Source organism: Microplitis mediator, chromosome 6, assembly GCF_029852145.1.
Source record: "Microplitis mediator isolate UGA2020A chromosome 6, iyMicMedi2.1, whole genome shotgun sequence".
In the NCBI taxonomy this organism is placed as follows: domain Eukaryota; kingdom Metazoa; phylum Arthropoda; class Insecta; order Hymenoptera; family Braconidae; genus Microplitis; species Microplitis mediator.
The window spans coordinates 10,746,869-10,766,714 of record NC_079974.1 but is presented as its reverse complement, the minus strand read 5'-3'; the positions used below and the strand labels follow the sequence as shown (position 1 = coordinate 10,766,714).

General features: G+C 32.5%; 1 protein-coding gene across 11 annotated transcripts in view; it reads right to left on the bottom strand.

Moving 5' to 3' along the window:
* LOC130669381 (phosphatidylinositol 4-phosphate 5-kinase type-1 alpha) overlaps positions 1 to 19,846 on the bottom strand; it is a 350,783-nt gene that overhangs the window by 226,974 nt on the left and 103,963 nt on the right. The gene's annotated exons all lie outside the window — the stretch shown is intronic.

The window sequence follows — 19,846 nt, the reverse complement described above, 5'->3', positions numbered from 1 at the left end:
ACCAATAAATACTCAAATTGAAAAGTTTGAAAGCCTTTACAAAACCCTTACAGATTCTGGTGAGAAGTTATCAGAAAAATCTATTATTTCGAAACTATTGAGTAGTCTTACGCCAAGATTCTCATCTTTTCGAATGGCATGGGAATGCACAGCTAAAGATGAGCAAAGACTTACGAATCTTACCGCAAGATTAATCCGTGAAGATAAGCGTTTAAAAGATTCAGAAGAAAGTGAAATGACGACGGCTCTACAAGTCAATGTAATGAAGAAGCAGTTCCAGCAAATGAAAATGAGACAAGAAACATATCAAGAAAGACAAGAGAGATTCAACAAAGTGCGCGAATTAAAGAAGAGGACACGATGTCATAAATGTGGCAAAATTGGACACTGGAAAAGAGAATGCACCGAACAGGCTGAGAATGATGAACAACAAAAGGTCACAGGTCGTGAATCCCAAACTTATGTTTGTGAAGTATCGGCATTGAATACAGAAGACTATATTCAAGAAAAAGACATCTGGATTGCAGATTCAGGGGCTAGCATGCACATGACGTGGAGAAGAGAAATTTTTCAAAATTTTAATCCTTCAGAAGCCATAAAACATGTAAAAATCGCAGATGACAAACTTTTTCCAATATCTGGGACTGGAGTCGTAAATATCCAAGTAGATCTGAATGGAAAGGTTTATGATCGCACATTGTCAAATGTTTTACTTGTACCGGGATTAAGAAGAAATCTATTTTCAGTGGGAGCTGTTAATGACAAAAAATTTTCCTTTCATGCCTACGAACAACATTGTGAAGTGAGAAATCAGGATGGAGAATTGTCATCTGTAGGAGTAAGGTATGGCAATTTATACCGTATGTTGTTCAAGGTAAAAGACCCAGAATGTAATATAACTACAGTACCCACTTTAAAACTCTGGCATGAGAGAATGGGTCACATAAACATAAATAGTGTTAAAGAAACGGAAAAAGTAAATGCAGTCGAGGGTTTAAAATTTAAAACTGATAAGAATGAAGATTTCTTTTGTGAACCATGTACCCTAGGTAAGCAAACAAGGAAGCCCCATAAAACGGTAATAAAAAACAGAAATTTTAAGCCCGGTGAAATGATTCACACAGATGTGTGCGGCCCGGTTAATACTGAGTCCCCGAGAGGGTCAAAATATTTTTTTTTATTTAAGGATGAATGTACAGGCTATCGCGTTGTATTGTTCCTACGTCAGAAATCAGAAGTGTTTGAAGAGTTTAGAAAATTTGAAAATGTAATTACTAGGCAAACTGGAAATAAAATTAAAGTGCTACGGTCAGACAATGGCACAGAATATTTATCTACGCAGTTTAAAAACTTTCTAAGTGAAAAAGGGATTATTCATGAATTATCATCACCATATATTCATGAACAAAACGGATGCGCAGAACGAGAGATAAGAACACTTGTAGATAATGCAAGATCAATGATGATAGCGAAAAATGTACCAAAACAGTTGTGGACTGAAGCAATTAATACGGCTGCGTATTTATTAAATCGGGCTGTAACTAAGAAAAGTGGTGACAAAACTCCATACGAATGCTGGTTTGGATGCAAACCAGAGGTTCATCACCTTCGGACATTCGGTTCTAATGCTTACTTGAGTATACCGAAAGAGAAAAGGAAGAAATTTGATCCCAAAAGTCGTAAAATGATTTTTGTGGGATACGACAAAGAATCCAAAAATTATCGTTTGTGGGATAAAGAAAACCAGAAGATCTATGTAAGTAGTGATGTTATTGTTTATGAAAAAGATGTGCTCGAGAATGGATCTGAGAAAATTGAAAACATTAACAAGGTATTTAGTTTTAACCTGAGTTTTGGGGACTCGGACGAGGGTCACTATGAGATAGAAGGAGATGGCGAACCGGCGGTAATAGAACAGGTAGAAGAAAGAAGAGGAGTAGGACCTCAACGTGAGTTAGACGAAGAAAACCAACCAGGTGAGATCGAAGAAGAAGAAGATGGAAGACAGATACCTCAACATGAGATAGAAGAGGAAAACCGAGAACAGCCAAATCAAGAGTATAGAGAAAGACTGAGAAACAGACTCATGTTGAACCAACCAGACTTATATGGTAATCCAGTAGCATATACAGCAGATACTGTTCCAAACAACTACAAGGAAGTTCTTTTATCACCAGAGTGTGAAAAATGGAAGCAAGCTATGGAAGAAGAGATGTCAGCACTTCGTGAAAATGGAACTTGGGAATTGCAAGAACTACCACCGGGTCATCGAGCTATAGGCTGCAGATGGGTATTTGCCCTAAAAACTGGAAGTGATGGCCAAGTGATCAGGTATAAGAGAGACTGGTAGCAAAAGGTTTTTCCCAACAAGAAGGTATTGATTATTTTGAAACCTTTGCTCCGGTTGTTCGATATGAATCTATACGAGTTATTCTTGCACTGTGTGCTCGTGACGATCTTGAAATAATGCAGTTCGATGTTAAAACAGCCTTTTTGAACGGTGAGCTCGAGGAAACTATATTTATGGAACAACCAGAAGGCTTCAAAATTGAACCAGCAAATCTTGTATGCAAGCTCTCTCGAAGTTTATATGGACTAAAGCAATCTCCAAGATGTTGGAATATAAAGTTTATTAAATTTTTGAAGAATTTTGGATTTGAAGGTATTGATAGTGATAAGTGTGTATTTGTAGCAAGGATCAATGGACATTTGATTTATCTTGTTTTGTATGTTGACGACGGACTAATTGCATCAAAATGTAAAATAGTGATCAAACAAGTGTTAAAATATCTTGAAGGAGAATTTCAAATCACTATCGATGTTGGAGATCAATTTGTGGGTTTGGAAATTCAACGAAACCGGGAAAATAGAACATTGAAGATAAAACAATCGAACTATATCCGAAAAATATTGAATAAATTTATGATGGAGGATGCAAATCCGGTAAATATACCTGCGGAACCGGGATCAGTACTGAGTAAGAGTGCAGGTAGCCAAGAAAGAAGGGATCCAGGTATACCATATCGTGAAGCAGTGGGTTCGCTGTTGTTTGCCGCACGGGTAACAAGACCAGACATTGAGTATACGGTAAATACGGTTAGCCAGTTCGTTGACAATTATAACAATACGCACTGGAGTGCTGTTAAGAAGATTTTTAGGTACCTAGTTGGGACAATAGATTGTGGCATTATTTACGGAGCAAGTGGGAGTGATGAATCATTAATTGGATACACGGATGCTGATTATGCTGGATGCCCGGACACAAGACGATCAAGAAGTGGCTATGTGTTTTTGCTAAATAATGCACCTGTAAGCTGGTGTAGCAAGAAGCAAAATATTGTGTCTCTATCCACTACAGAGGCTGAATATATTGCACTAGGACATGGAGTTAAAGAGGCAATTTGGCTAAAAAGGATGCTGAAAGAACTTGGTATCCAGTGTGGAAGTGTCCCTATGAATGTGGACAATCAATCAGCTATCAAACTAGCGAGTAATCCTGAATTTCATAAAAGAACCAAGCATATTGAAGTTCGGTATCATTTTATTCGAGAAGTTGTTGAAAAAGGGACAATTTTGTTAGCTTATGTAAAAACACAAGAGCAGTTAGCAGACATATTTACAAAACCATTACCGAAAGACCAACTACAGTACATACGACAGAAACTTGGAATTATGACTGATAAAATCTAAATAAGTGGGAGTGTTAAAATTAATATTTAGATTTATTTTAGAGAAAATTTGCCCAGTACAACGTCACAGTATTTAGTATACCTATACATGTATACATGTTTGTATAGTATACAGTTCACTGTAAAGTTCTGTATTCAGTATACCTGGTAATGTTACCTTCCACTACCCCTTGACCCTTAATGAAGTAGTGGGAGAATACTGAGTACTGAGAGTACTGGATGTAACTAATAATTTTTCTGTTATAGGTAGTCGAGCCGAAATTCTTCACCATCAAGTGTCGATTGTCCAGATTTAAAGTCATAATATTGCAAATAATTCAACATTATATTTCTGTCAATTTAACCTCATTTAATATTGTTTGTTTAGTTTAAATTCAGTGTGTAGCTAATTTGATATTAATTAATATACTTATTTTTCTTTTGTATCAATAAACAATAATTAAACAATACCTGAGTAGTTATTTCTAACAAAACTATGAACAATGAAATGCTAAGAACAACAATTAAATATCAATAACCAAACAATGACATTTTGATGAAAAGACGACACTTATTCAGGAAAAATTATGTACATCTAATTCAAATTTTTTTTAAACTTCAAAGAGAGAATTAATTTCAGATTTTTTAAATTGAAAAGTCATTTATTCCTCATAGTAGAACAATAAAGATCTACTTTGTCAACGACGTTGAACTTGATAATTTAATATTTTAAGACAAATTTTATTTTTCAACAACAATTATGAAATATTTAAGAAAAATTAAGAAAAAAAGGTTGGATTGATTACATGTTGAATTTTAAACTCGAATAACTTTCAAAGGAGTAGACTTAAAGAAAAAACATAAGAGACAATTTATTTAGAGCGTTAAATTTCCTTCAAGAATATGTATCTCTCACCCCGAAATATTAATTCCAAAATGAGTTGTAAAATTCCAAAGTTAAAAAATTTTTTTTTCCATGTTATTTTAACGTAAAATAGAAATTTACGATGAGCGACCTTTCAAAATTGATATTAAGAGCTCCCGTTTTCACAGGCTTCTTTTTTCATGACTAGGAAGATATTTCACTGCGGGTTTTGAAAAAAAAAAAAAATAGTCAATTTTTTGAACCGGTCTAATATATATATACGTAGCGACTACGTCACTACGGATATTTCTAATATTCATAATTTCGGATAAGTCCGTCAATCATCGATCGTCATCGATCACCGAATATTTCCCCCACGCCAATATGATATTCAGTAGCAACAGTACAGTACACATGTACAATAGCGAGTTACACTGCGACTAGCTAACACGTATCTAATGCAACCGCATTACCTTGTATTATATCATTCATTGAATAAAACTAATTATTTATTATTTCGTAAACACTAATAATTGGAGTCAGATAAAGTTATTTAACGTAGTGATTAAGTTCCACGAACCTCATCCCAGTCACTACATATATATATATATATATATATATATATATATATATATATATATTAGAGTGATTCATTTTTGACCAACATTTTTAATTTCCCGCTAAGAAAATTGTAAATTTTCAAAAATTCGGGAAGTCATTGGTTTCGGTTGATTTACGAAAATCGAATTTTCATCAGATGTCGACGTTTTGTGGTCCGAGGAAGCTATTCTGACTAATTTCAAGATGATGTCCGAGTGTATGTATGTATGTATGTACGTACGTACGTATGTAAATACCTGTATCCTTTTAACGTATGAACCGATTTTGAACTTTAAGGTGTCATTCGATGCGGATTGCCAATATCTTGAAGCCGTGAGAAAATTGAGCTTGATCGGTAGGGCTCGTTCAGAGATATTCCAAAAATAAAATTTTTTCAAAAATGTTTTTTTTTGATAACTTTTAATGTGCTCGATGGATTGATTCCAAAATGAACTGGGCTCTAGAGCTTTATAAGCCGCGCCGAATGCCACCTCAACCATCAAAATCGGTTCATTCGTTCAAGAGAAACCGTTGTCGAAAGAATTAAAAAAAAAAAATTTTTTTTATTTTTTCTGAAATATCTCAAAAATGACTCGATAAATCGAATTCAAAATTTGATCAGCTTTAGAACTTAATAAAACGCGTCGATTGCCACCTCAACCGTCTCAATCGGTTTATTCGTTTGAGAGAAGAAATTCGGGAAGTTATTGGTTTCACCCCGATTTTCAAAAACCGGTTTTTTATCATATGTCGACATTTGAAGGTGCAAGGATGCTCTTCTGACATTTTCAGAGCGATGTCTGTATATATATATATATATATATGTGTGTGTGTGTGTGTGTGTGTGTGTGTGTGTGTGTGTGTGTGTGTGTGTGTGTGTGTGTGTGTGTGTGTGTGTATATGCGGCATTCGTGTGTATATACAGAAAAATTGAATCATTCGATTTTAAAATCTACTCAGCTCTAGAACTTAATAAAACGCGTCGATTGCCGCCTCAACCATCAAAATCGGTTAATTCGTTCCCGAGATATCGTGGGAGATAGAAATGCTAAAAAATGTTTTTTTAGAAAACAATCGCATACAAAAGTATTTTCGAGCTCGAAGAGCTCGAAAATGTATCCACAATAATGTTTTCATGGTTCTTGAGCTCGAAAACAGCGGGAAGTTTTGGGGCTGGCCCACAGGGTCAACTGACAGACTGATTTTTTTTTTTCAAGTCCCACTCAAAAATCTTGTAGCATATGAAAAATAAAAAATTCTCACCAAATTTGAGCTCTTAATTTCAATTTTTAGAGGTCTCTCAACGAACTTTTAGTTTTTACATTTAAATAAGATGGGAAAACTTTTTTTTTCATTTTTTGTGTCCGCATCTTATCGAGAGATTTTTTTTTCGAAATATCGTGCTGACGGTCTTATAGTAAACTAAATGCTCTACAAAAAAGTTTATTGACTCGAGTCGGTAAGTTCAATATCTCCATTATAATTCACGTAGTAAATTGTAATTTTTGTAGAAATTTGATTTTAATGTACTTAAAAACGAAACTATTGGGGATAGACAAAAACTTTGAACGGCAATTTTGTAGTTCATTCAATGCTTTAAAATAATGACTTTGTGACTATCTCTGCACCACCAATAGTTTAGCCTCCAGACGCTCTCAAAGTTCAATTTTTTCAAAAATATACTTTTGATGAATGTCTAAACGAAACTATCAATGATAAACAAAAAACTCACATGGCAATTTTGTAGATCATTTAATGCTCTGAAATAATGCCCTCGTGAATATCTTTATACCACCAATAGTTTAACAGCTAAACACTCTTAAATTGGAATTTTTTTTTTCGAATTTAATTTCAATGTATTTTTTTTTTTTTTTATTACGGTGTCATTTTATGAACTTTTTTTTTTCAACAGACTAACAGGATCTATATTTGCAGGAAGGTATAAAAAGATGATTCTTAAAATTAGAGCCCTAAATATTAATATCGACAAGTGTCTCATCCCTATTTTCTATTTCTTATTTTAACAACATGGGAAAAAGAAAATTTTAATTTTGGAGTTTTATATCTCGGTAATGGCGTACTGTACAAATAAGCCCAGGATACATTTTTGTAGGGAATTGAACGCTCTCCAAAAGAAGTCCCTTATCATTTTTTGATAAATCCATCTCTTCAAAAGTTATTGGAGCTTGAAATTAAATTTATAGTAAATTTCAAGATCTTTTTACTTTTCCAGCGAAACTATCAGACATCATAAAATATCATAGGATCTTTATTGTAGACAATTTTATTTCTCATAGATTATTTCTGTTCAAGTTTTTTCTATTTCCGCATAATTTTCTGGTTAATTTCATTTTAATATCAAGCTCTTGAAATCGATCAGAACACTTTTTTTAAAAAACAAATTTCAATTTAAAAGTGTTCAGCTGTTAAACTATTGGTGGTATAAAGATATTCACGAGGGCATTATTTCAAAGCATTAAATGATCTACAAAATTGCCATGTGAGTTTTTTGTTTATCATCAATAGTTTCGTTTAGACATTTATTAAAAGCATGTTTTTGAAAAAATTGGACTTTAAGAGCGTAATAGTTTCGTTTCTAAGTGCATTAAAATCAAATTTTCACAAAAATTACAATTTGCTACGTGAATTATGATGGAGATATTAAACTTACAAACTCGACTCAATGAACTTTTTTGTAGAGCATTTAGTCTACTATAAGAACGTCAGCACGATGTTTCGAAAAAAAATCTCTTGATAAGATGCGGACGCATCTATACGCGTTAGAACGAGACGGTATAGGTCTCGGAGCTATTTACCGTATCGTTGTCAGAACGATACAGTAGATCGTTGCAGTAACAATCTAGTAGATAACTTTTTCGTATTGTTACTGTAACTATACAGTATACTTCTCAGAACAATATTTTTTTCTTCGTGTACAGTTATGGATTTTTGTTAAAAAAATTATGGTAAAGAATAAGAATCAGAATTATGGAAATTTAATATGGAATATGGGTTGAGACAATGGCTTGGAAAATGATAAAGTTTGAGTTTTGGATTTACAGTTTTTGGTATTTTGAGTATGTGGACGAGTTAGTGTTACCGTGGAGCGGGACTGGAATTAGTCACCCGGTATCGTCTGATGATAGAACCTAGTTCTATCCCTCTGAGACTTTTTGGTTGATTGCAAAGGTCTAGCTGAGATACTCGCGCTCCAGTATATACGGAACTTGATGGATGCCGGATGGGATCAGTTTTGGAGTTTTGGTTTGGCAGGCCTTAACAGTAATTTTGTGACCGTTGCTGTTGTGGAAGCCGTTTGGTCATTTTTAATTATTTAGTCTGACAGGCCTCAGAGGACAAGTTATGACCACTTGTACCGCTGAGGAAGTCATAGGTCACTTAGTTTATAAGTTTTATGATCCCAGCTGAAGTCTGTTCCAGGAGAGCAACTACCAAGGATATACATACTCAGAATCAGGTTAGTGAGTACGTTTGGTGAGGCATGAGCCTCCAGATACCAATATAGTAGAGATTGAGTTCGATTTACGAATTAAGAGCATAGAGGTTAGTTATGGATAACGATAAGATTTAGTTTGGGGTTTTGAATTTTGAATTGAGAATAAAAGAAGTCGAAGGGAGACCTTTGAAGAGTACGGACGTGAGCATTCGACTCTAGTCGCTCGAAGCGAGTAGACGTGTGCAGTAATAGCGCTACAGTTCATGGCATTGCGGAGAGCTACAGGTTAAGATTATTGCTACAGAAGTATTATTTAAAACAGTGTAAGACGTTACTTGATATTTATTCATCAGTAATCAGGTATGAATTTATTTATTATAAATCATTAATCGAGTTCGAGTCAAAGTCTTGAGGTATTATGCTACTGTTTTAAGGGGGGGGGGGGGGGTAGAGTTTTTAAATTATTTTTTTTGATTTTTTTTTTTTTTTCTGAATGAACAAGATGTCGAGAATATTGTGTACAAATTTTAAATTAATCCGAATAAAACTAACAAAGTTACAGCGTTTCAAATGACCGGCCGTTATACCTGCGCGACCTGCCCCTACATATCCCTAGTAGAAATCAGCTGCAATTTTCTTTGTTCTTCCGAATCCCTTTCTCCGGCTGTGTGTCTTTCAAAGGATGTAAACTGATGACTCAATATAAGTATAAAAATTCATATTCTTTTATTGATAGTTTATTTCAAATTCTCACGAATAAAAAACTTTAAATGGATATTCCCGAAAACGTTATTTTTAAAGTCCGTGAACATCATAACTCAAAATGTACTGAACCAATCCTTTTGAAAATTTGAACATTATTTCTTCACATAAATCAACAGGTAACCACAAGGAGTTTTTTTTTGTTTTTTATTTTTTTCTATTTTTTAATAACAAATTAACCGCGATTTTTTGAGCTAAAATCGCGTTTTTCACTTCCAAGTGCTGCAAAAAATCGAAAAAAAAAAAAAAAACTCTTCGTGATTACCTTGAGAAATACATTAACTTTAAAATGCATATCAATTTTTTTTTTTCCGATGATCCGGTAACGAGTTATAATGTTCACCGCTAAACGACTTTTTTTCGAGGCGCCTCCGGAGATTCAACGTCACCGGCTTATTAATCAGTATTTTTCGTTGAAAATTTTTTCTGATATTCTCTAAAAGTTGTACAATAATATGTGATTAAGTTTAATGAAATTATATTACTCATCTCGCCGGGAAAAAATCACAAAAATATGCTTTTTTTTCGCCTTTAAATCCCCCCCCCCCCCTTAAGTAACGAAAAGATTTAATATCTGAGAAAATCACGAGAATATTGTTACAGTTTAGAATCACGTTCACGTTTTATTGTTAATATTATTTTTATAAATGATCATAAGAAATATGTTAAGGTATGAAACCAATTATTATCTAATTAACATCAAAATGAGACCCATGTACGTTAGTTTTACGAGTTTGTTAAAGAAAATGTTCTAGAATATCGAGTCCATAATTATTGTTCTAGTTTACCAAATATTAATTGATTATCGTTTAGTTCTAGATATTTAATTAATTTATTTATAATGTATCGATACGCATCATTTAGATGTCAATTTACCTTCTGTTAAGATTAACTTTATTATTATTATATTCAGTATTTTGTTATAGAGTAAAATTATTTGTATGAAGCTACAGTATTTTATTTGTTGTTCAATAAAGTTTTTGAGATTAATTGTTGTTAAATAAAAATTGCAAATCCGCTAATAATCTACATGAATTTGGAATGATGGAATCCGGACCACTCCCTCTCTCCATAAACCTACACACTGAGCGACACCATGGCGTACCGTAACTCTGTTTTTAGTTTTCCAGTCTCTGTTTTGTTTTTGCTTATAAGTTCTGAGCATTTTAATTTTAGTTTTAGGTTTTATATATGCGTGGTTTTGGTGATAGTTCCACAGATCAAAAATTATCCAGTTTTATTTAGGCGTGGTTTTCATTCAAATAGCAATAGAACTTCTACTATGAATGGCAAGTACTAAGTTCCAGACGAATGGCAGCAGAATTTTCACAATGGCCCTCATATTGAAACGAGCTTTTATTTCTAATTGAGAGTGATACAATTGGGCACTAACAGCGTACAATTGATTGATGGCCAGTGCAAAGTCCCAGAAAAATAGCATTAGAATATCCACAGTCGCCTTTGTGTTATTTACTCATTTAAACGGGATTTCGTTAACATTTACGACTGGTACAATTGAGTACTAACAAAGTAGAATAGATTGTGGAATACAAAAAATCCTTCAGCAGCCCTTACACTTTCTCAATAATTGTAATTTCACGATAAAATTAAGAACGGTACAATCGAGCACAAATACTAATTAATGATTGTAAACGATCGTTTTTCAAAAAAAATGTTTTGTTTTTATTAGCCCTCTTAAGGGCTTACTTTATCTGAATTGTCATGATGGTACAAACGGAAATATGGGTGGTACGATTCGGTACCTATATAGTACAATCGATACCAAAAATTTTTGGTCAAAAATTCAAGGGTCAATTGCCAGGTTCACAGAGCTTAGCTCGTTGTTTTTTTTTAAACTCCTAAATAAAAAAACAATACAAAATTTAATTTTTTCATAATCAAAATATTATTCAACTACGAGAGTCATAACAATTTAAATATTATCAAAATTTACATTGCTTTTAAAATAATTTCACCACTCTAAAAATGTAATTTCAAGATCTAAATATGATCTTTTATTTATAAAAATGAATATTAAACGTTGATTTATCCCTGTATTATGAAAAATAGTAGAAAATAATTTAAGAAAACTATATGGGGCATTCCACGTCAAATCGATCACTTTCGAACACGACCCCTTTAGATTTGGCTGAAAATTTTTTCTCTTTTTCTACCCCATCAAAAACGTTTCCCAGAATTTTTTCAATTTTTTCACCTAACCGAAAAAAGATATAAATTTTCGACAAAAATAGATTTTTTTATTTTATATAGTTATAACTTTTTCAAAATTTGATTGATTTACCACCATTTAAATATAGTGGAAACCTAAACATGCAAACCTCTCAATAAGACAATTTATAAATAAATTGAGAAAAATATAGATAGCCCGAACTGGGAATCGAACCCAGACCAATTCGGTATCGCGCCGAGTGCTCCACCAGTTGAGCTATCCGGCACTTTTTAAAAAAAAATACAAAAAAATTATTGCAACCTATCTTCATTGTTTTTTTAAACTTCCCGCTGAGAAAATCGACGATTTTCAAAAAATTCGGGAAGTTATTGGTTTCACCCCGATTTTCAAAAACCGGTTTTTTATCATATGTCGACATTTGAAGGTGCAAGGATGCTCTTCTGACATTTTCAGAGCGATGTCTGTATATATATATATATATATATATATATATATGTGTGTGTGTGTGTGTGTGTGTGTGTGTGTGTGTGTGTGTGTGTGTGTGTGTGTGTGTGTGTGTGTGTGGGTGTGTGTGTGTGTGTGTGTGTGTGTGTGTGTGTGGGTGTGTGTGTGTGTGTGTGTGTGTGTGTGTGTGTGTGTAAACCCATCATATCTTTTTGATGAATAAACCGATTTAGATGGTTCTTGCGGCATTCAAAAGATATCTTCTGTACTTAGATTTTCAAAAAAATTCTAGATTATTTAGTCAAATAAACTCTGCGATATACAAGAAATACGAAAAAAAAAAACTTTTTTTTTCTTTTTTTTTGGATATTGTGAAAACTGTTGGATCGATCAATTCCAAAATCTAATCAGCTCTAGAACTCGATGAAAGCTTTCGATTGCCACCAAGAACGTCTAAATCAGATAATCCGTTCAAAAGATATCGTCGACGAAAAAAACCGTACAAAACGGTTTTTTGCAAATATCGTCGAAACGACTAAACCAATCATTCCTAAAATTTTATCAGCTCGAGAACTCAATAAAACGCGCCGTCTTTATCGGATAATCCGTTCGAGAAATATCGTCGACGAAAGAATGAAAAAAAATATTTTTTTTTTCGTTTTTCGTGAATTTTTCGGAAACTATCGAATCGATCAATTTAAAAATCTAATCAGCTCTAGAACTCGATGAAAGCTTTCGATTACCACCTCAACTGTCTCAATCGGTTAATTCGTTCGTGGGATATCATGGGAGAAAGAATTGGTAAAAAACGGTTTATTCGAAAACAATGGAATACAAATGTATTTTCGAGTTCGAAGAGCTCGAAAATGTATTCACAACAACGTTTACGAGCTCAAGGAGCTTGAAAACAGCGGGAAGTTTGGGGACTGGCCTGCAGGGCCAACCGATGGCCAGATTTTTTCTGTAGATGTTGGGAAAAAATAAAAAATTTTTCTCTGTTTACCATTTTTGATTTTTAATTTTTTTTTCAACTTCCCGCTTAGAAAATCGACGATTTTCAAAAAATTCAAGAAGTTATTAGTTTCACCCCGATTTTCAAAAATCGGGTTTTTATCATATGTCGACGTTTGAAGGTGCTAAGATGCTATTCTGACATTTTCAGAGCGATGTGTGTGTGTGTGTGTGTGTGTGTGTGTGTGTGTGTGTGTGTGTGTGTGTGTGTGTGTGTGTGTGTGTGTGTGTGTGTGTGTGTGTATGCGGCATTCGATAGATATCTTCTGAACTTAGATTTTCAGAAAATTTTAGACCATTTACTCAAATAGACTCTGAGATAGTTAATAAATACAAAAAAAAATTTTTTTCGTTTTTCGTGAATATTTCAGAAACTATCGAATCGATCAATTCCAAAATCTAATCAGCTCTAGAACTCGATAAAATCATTCGATTGCTGCCAAGAACGTCCCAATCAGATAATCTGTTCGAGAGATATCGTCGACGGAATAATAAATGTTAAATCAATATCTGCTTTTTTCATTGAATAACATAATAATTACTGAACAAAATTACTCAAAACTAATATGTTCTTCTTTATATAAGTCATTGGAAGTGATTGCCTAAAAATCGTCATGTTCACTCGTATCAGGATATACTTACATGATATAGATACAACGTATTTCGTAAATACTTACTTTTGAGCGAACTATTTAACATAATTGTGAACAAATATAAAAAATGCTCATTCATTTATTATTTTAGATTCTAAAGGCCCTGGGACGGTAAGAATACCGAATCGGCCCCAGAAAGGAATCGGGCTCATAACTTTAGGAAATACTCGTACCCATGAAATACTTCGATACAGCAAGTTTCAGATTTTTATCTGCTACCACGTCTGAATAAATCGAAAAATATTGAAAATTAGTAAAAATTGTTATTTTCTGCGTCTTGTTAATAGAATGATCTAGTAACTGGATATGTTTTGGGGCATGATGGTAGCGTTTTGGAAAAAAAATAAGAGCCATATTTGTCCGTAAGAACCTAAAAAAAACGAGATTTTATTCTTAATTTTGATTTTTAAGCGTGTTACGATAATCGTAAAAATATGAGACTATTTTTTTTGAATTCCCCATTCAATTTTCAACGAAATTATGAGCTTGGAAAATTTTTTTTAAGGGTACCACATATCGAAAAAAAATAAAAATCGATTCTTTACGCAAAAATCGATTTTTTTTCATGATTAACTTCTAAAATGATAAAATACAAAACTTTTGTAAATATTGTACTGGTAAAAACAACGAAATAAATTCAGAACGCTCATATAAAAGTAATTGTTTACATATAATGAACTATATTTATTATTATAATCTTTATTTCTAACTAGAATAATTAAATCTGTATCAAATACTATTGTTTACATAATTTAACTAGTTTTCAGATAATTTATACTTTCCCGCTCAACTTTTAGTTCATTCAGAACCCATGAGATGGCACTGTAATTCGAAACTGGTAACACTGTTTTTTGTTTTCATGCAAATCCACTATTTCTGCCGATAACCTCAAAATTACGTACTGTTGACATTCTAATCAAAAACTGGTCGTGCCTTTATTTGCATTCAATAGTTCATTTTTTTGGTTATATTCTTATTTAAGTGAAAATATGTCGACACCTAGAGAATATAATTCAAAGTATTGCATTTGTTCAAAATTCGTAACAAAAACAAGAGGAACTCCGAAACATATACAATCTGGTGAAGATGTTGAAGATTTTTCAACGAATTTTGATCATCCAATTGTAGTTGGTGATATTTTATGTTTTAATTGTCGTTCCAAAAAATACAATAAACCGAGACTTGATGAGGATCAGGATACAGCATTGGAGGATCAATTACCTTCAGATTCGAGTGAATTATTAGAAAGAACTGAATCAAACCTATCAACGATAACTTTGTCTCAGTCAAGTACTGATGATCCATCATTTAACTTAGAGTTTGTATGTGATGATGATATAGAAGAATGTATTAAAGTTCAAATTAAAAGAACAGTTGCAACTCATAAATATTGTTGTGTATGTTCTGTTTCAAACCGGAATATGGTAGTTGTTCCTCATGATGCCCGTATGCAATGCTTTATTAGAAAAAAAATTTTTATTCCGGATGGAAATGGATGTTGCAATGATCATCTCGTAAAAAAGCGCTTCTATGCTGAAGATTTGAATTTATTAAGAGTTTATTCTAATTGGAGTTTTTTAAAATCGTCAGAATTAACTAAAATGATGGAAAGCTTGGCTGTTGAATGTGACTCTACGTTGATTGATAAAATAGATGATTTTCGTATACCTGATGAACGACTTTACTGGGTTGAAACGTGAAAACATAATCGAATTGCGGGATTTATTAACTACTATGAGAAATACAGATTCTCGGACAGTTACCCAAGCTCTCATTGTTTTTTTATTCAAGCTACGTACTGGTAACTCAAACAGATTAATATCGGCGATTTTACAATTGGAAAATGAACAATTGGTTTCAAAATATTGTGATCAAGTGATACAATCATTTGAAAGAGATGTTTTACCTCAGTATTTTAGTTTTAGTGATAAGCTTTTCTTGATTTGTGATGGAACGTATGCTCGTCATCAAAAGAGCTCGAATAACGCGTATCAAAGAAAGTCTTACTCTGGCCAGAAAAAAGTATCGTTATGTAAGCCATTTACCATTTGTACGACAAACGGATTTATTGTAGATATGTGAGGGCCCTACCTTGCTAATGCGAATGACGCTACTATTATGAAAGACATCATTGAAACTCCTAACGGTATTTGCAATCTACAAAAACCTGGTAATGTTTTTGTTGTTGATCGAGGATTTCGTGACGTTCAGGCGCACTTGGAACAAAAAGGTTATCAAGTGTTGATGCCGGCATTAAAAGGCAAACGAAATCGTTTAACAACTGCTGAATCTAATGAGTCAAGATATGTCACAAAAATTGGCTGGGTAGTCGAAGCAGTTCACGGAATGCTGAAACAAAAAATATCATCTACTTGACCAAAAGTTCGACAATAAAATGTTACCAAGAATCAGTAGTTTTTATAAAATTGCATCATTTCTTCACAATCAGTACAACAAACGTCTAATTTCTAATGTAGAGTATTCAGATGAAATTGTTGAAATGATGAAATCTCGAGATTCTAATGATAATACACTAGCTAAAGAAGTAGACAAAAATGGTTGGCAGAGGAAAAAACTTCCATTTGAGACAATTCTGTCTAGTGATTTGGTAGATTTTCCAGAAATGACTGAAAAGGATTTGAAACTTTTGTTTACTGGTTCCTATCAATATAAACAAGCAATATGATATTTAGCTGAGATGATGGATGAATCAGATAATTTAACTATTCAGTTTGTCAGAGATAAAACCAATATATTAAAAGCTCAAGTACAATCTTGCCATATTGGTAGAAAGGTTTACAGATGTTTCATTGATTATAAACCAAATACAATTGGATGGAGTGGAGTATCAAGATATAGCTGCGAATGTGCTAATGGACTGAGGACAATTGGTTGTTGTTCACACGTAGCTGCAATAATTTTTTATTTGGCACACGGCCGATATTTAGCTAAAATCTCGAGACCAGCAGCAATACTCAATACTTTATTCGATAAAGACAATGTCACTACTGTGATTGATGAAGATAGCGACGAGGACTAGTCATGAGTTTATAAGATTTTTATTGTTAACAGATTAATATAATTAATATATTTTTTCATAGTTTATAATTAGATATTAATATTGACATTAATGAATAAAGAACAATTACTTTTATATGAGCGTTCTGAATTTATTTCGTTGTTTTTACCAGTACAATATTTACAAAAGCTTATTATTTTATCATTTTAGAAGTTAATCATGAAAAAAAAATCGATTTTAAAAACCTGAAATAGTGGAATTTAAATATAGTGAAAACCTAAACCTGCAAACCTCTCAAAAAGACAATTTATGGATAAATTGAGAAAAATATAGATAGCCCGAACTGAGAATCGAACCCAGACCATATCGGTATCGCGCCGAGTGCTCTATCAGTTGAGCTATCCGGCACTATACTATATTCCGTTCAATTTGATCTATAACTTATTGAGCCACACCGTCCATCGTACGGTAATACACCATTCAAATATAGTGGAAACCTAAACATGCAAACCTCTCAATAAGACTTTTAAACATTAACATAAAACGTAGCACTGTTGAGCTTGAAAAGCTCATAAAAAAGGGAAACAAAGGTATCTTCGAGCTCGAAAATGTATTTATACTAATGTTTTTGAGCTCTAAGAGCTCGAATACAGCGAGAAGTTTGGGGGCTGGCCTGCAGGGCCAACCCATGCCCAGATTTTTTATATAAAACTTTGACATTTTCTGCAAATCCTCAAATTTTTTCAGAGTGGTATTTTTACGATTTATATTTTTCGAAAGTATTGAAACATCGAAAATATTGAAAAATCGAAAAAACATCACTCTGAAAAAAATTTGAGGATTTGCAGAAAATGTCATAGTTTTATATAAAAAAAAAAAAAATCAAAAATGGTAAACATCGAAAAATTTTTGATTTTTTCCCAAAATCTAAAAAAAAACAATGAAGATAGGTTGCAATAATTTTTTTGTATTTTTTTTTGAAGTAAATTTAAAAACAAAAATTTTGAAAAAAAAGTCCCATCAGTCGAATTTTGAAAATGTTATTAAATTATAGCTTTTTAAAATAAAAAAAAAGCTATTTTTTTCAAGAATTTATAACTTTTTTTTGGTTGGGTGAAATAATTTGAAAAAGTTATGAGAAACGTTTTTGATCGGGTAGAAAAAGAGAAAAAATTTTCAGCCAAATCTAAAGGGGTCGGGTTCAAAAGTGGTCGATTTGGCATGGAATGCCCCATATATATTGCTATTTTTACAATTTATAGACATACAATCAAACAGATAACCTCGCTCACCGTAAATTAGAATTTTAAGGTCAACAACTTCATCGTACCTTAAAAATTGAGCCTAGTCATTGACCTTGACATTCCGACAACAAAACTCATTTTAATATGTTTTATAAATGTATTAAAATCAATTTTAATTAATTATTGATCTATTCATATATTTTTAGTTAAATTTTTTACTTACATGATAATTAGTGCACATGTTTAATCGTCGTTCCTTCTAACGTAAACTGTTTAGACTCTACTTAAAAAATGGCTTACTCAGGCACTTATGGCTAAAATATCATTTTATATTCAGTAAATATTTTCTATGTTTTCCAAATTGCCATTAATTAAGCTCAGAATAAAAGACTATAAATTAAGAAAAAATTGATTTTCTCATTAAAGTTATAGCTTTTTAAGTAAGTTAGAATAAAGTTGAAAAGGTCAGAAACTGGGCCAGGGCCAACAACTGGGTCTTTAACCTTATATGCTCGTAAATAATCACAGACTTAGGTCGGAAATCTGTGAATGAGTCAGAACTATTTCTGGAATGTATCCAGGAAGCGTCGGGAAAATGCCACGAAAATGTCTGTATGTACCCTCACATGTTTTCATCCAATACACTCGTGCGCGCGCACACGTGTGTGTGTGTGTGTGTGTGTGTGTGTGTGTGTGTGATTATTTCAAGTGTTTACTATTCCAACTTTTAATGTCATAAGTAAAAATATTGATCTTAAAAATAATCCACGTATGTTTCTCACGCTAAAAAATAATTTGACAAAAAGGGTTTTAATACCGACTTTTTTAAAATGGTTGAGGAATCGGTGCTTTGTATAATTATAGTAATTATAATGAAATAGATCCTTTAACTATAAATTTTTTTCACACACGTTGAACATTGAAATGAAAAAATACATATATATACATATATTGTAACTTTGAATATTTATTACACTGAAACTAGTGGAAAATTCTAAATTACTACATTACTAAAAAACAAAAAAAAAATAATATATAAAGCTCAACAATGACAACGATGATCTAAACTATATTAAAATAAAAGCACAAGGAGCATTCTGTTCCAGTTTACCAAGCCTCGAATCTAACTTTTTGTAAGTGCCCACTATGAAATTAGAAAATTTTCACAAAAAGGGGAGTTATTAGTTTCAGTCCAACTCTTAGAATTCTAGTTATCAACAGATATTGAAGTTTCGAAGTCCAAGGAATCAACCCTCACGAATCTAGAAAGATCTCGGTTCGTTCGTCCGTTTGTATGAATGTATATGTGATAAGTAACTTTTGTCATGAGATATACGGCAATCGAAAGATCTCAACAAAGCTAAGAATTGATCTGAATTTAAAGTCTGTCAGCCAAGTAGTTTTACATCATATTAAAAACAGTAGATAGAATTTTTAATTTTTAATTATTTTAGTATAAAACTCATAAACTATTAGACCGATTCGTCTCAAAATTTGATTAATTTTAAGAATCAACACGTTCTTTCCGTTGCCACAAGTCACGAGCAAATTCGTCGTCTAGATTATGAAATATCGTAAAACAATAAATTATTTATTTTACAAAATTATTCTTTTTTTTTTTATCAAGAAAAAAATAACAATTCTCGAAGAGCTCAAATATTTATAAACGATGAGATTTTCAAAATCCCTGAGCTCGAAAGCAGTGGGTAGTTTTGAAGTCAACCGTTTTTCAAATGTTTTTTTTTTTATGTAGCCGAATGTCATAAATTTTCTTTCAATTACAAGAAGCTTTTTTGAATCAGTCAACATGTTTTCCTTCACAGCTTTCAAATCATGCCGTTTTAAAAAATCCACTTCCTAATTAAAAGAAACAATTTGCAATGTTAAATGCCCATAAGAAAGGCCATTCAAAAGCATTAAAAAGTATTTAAA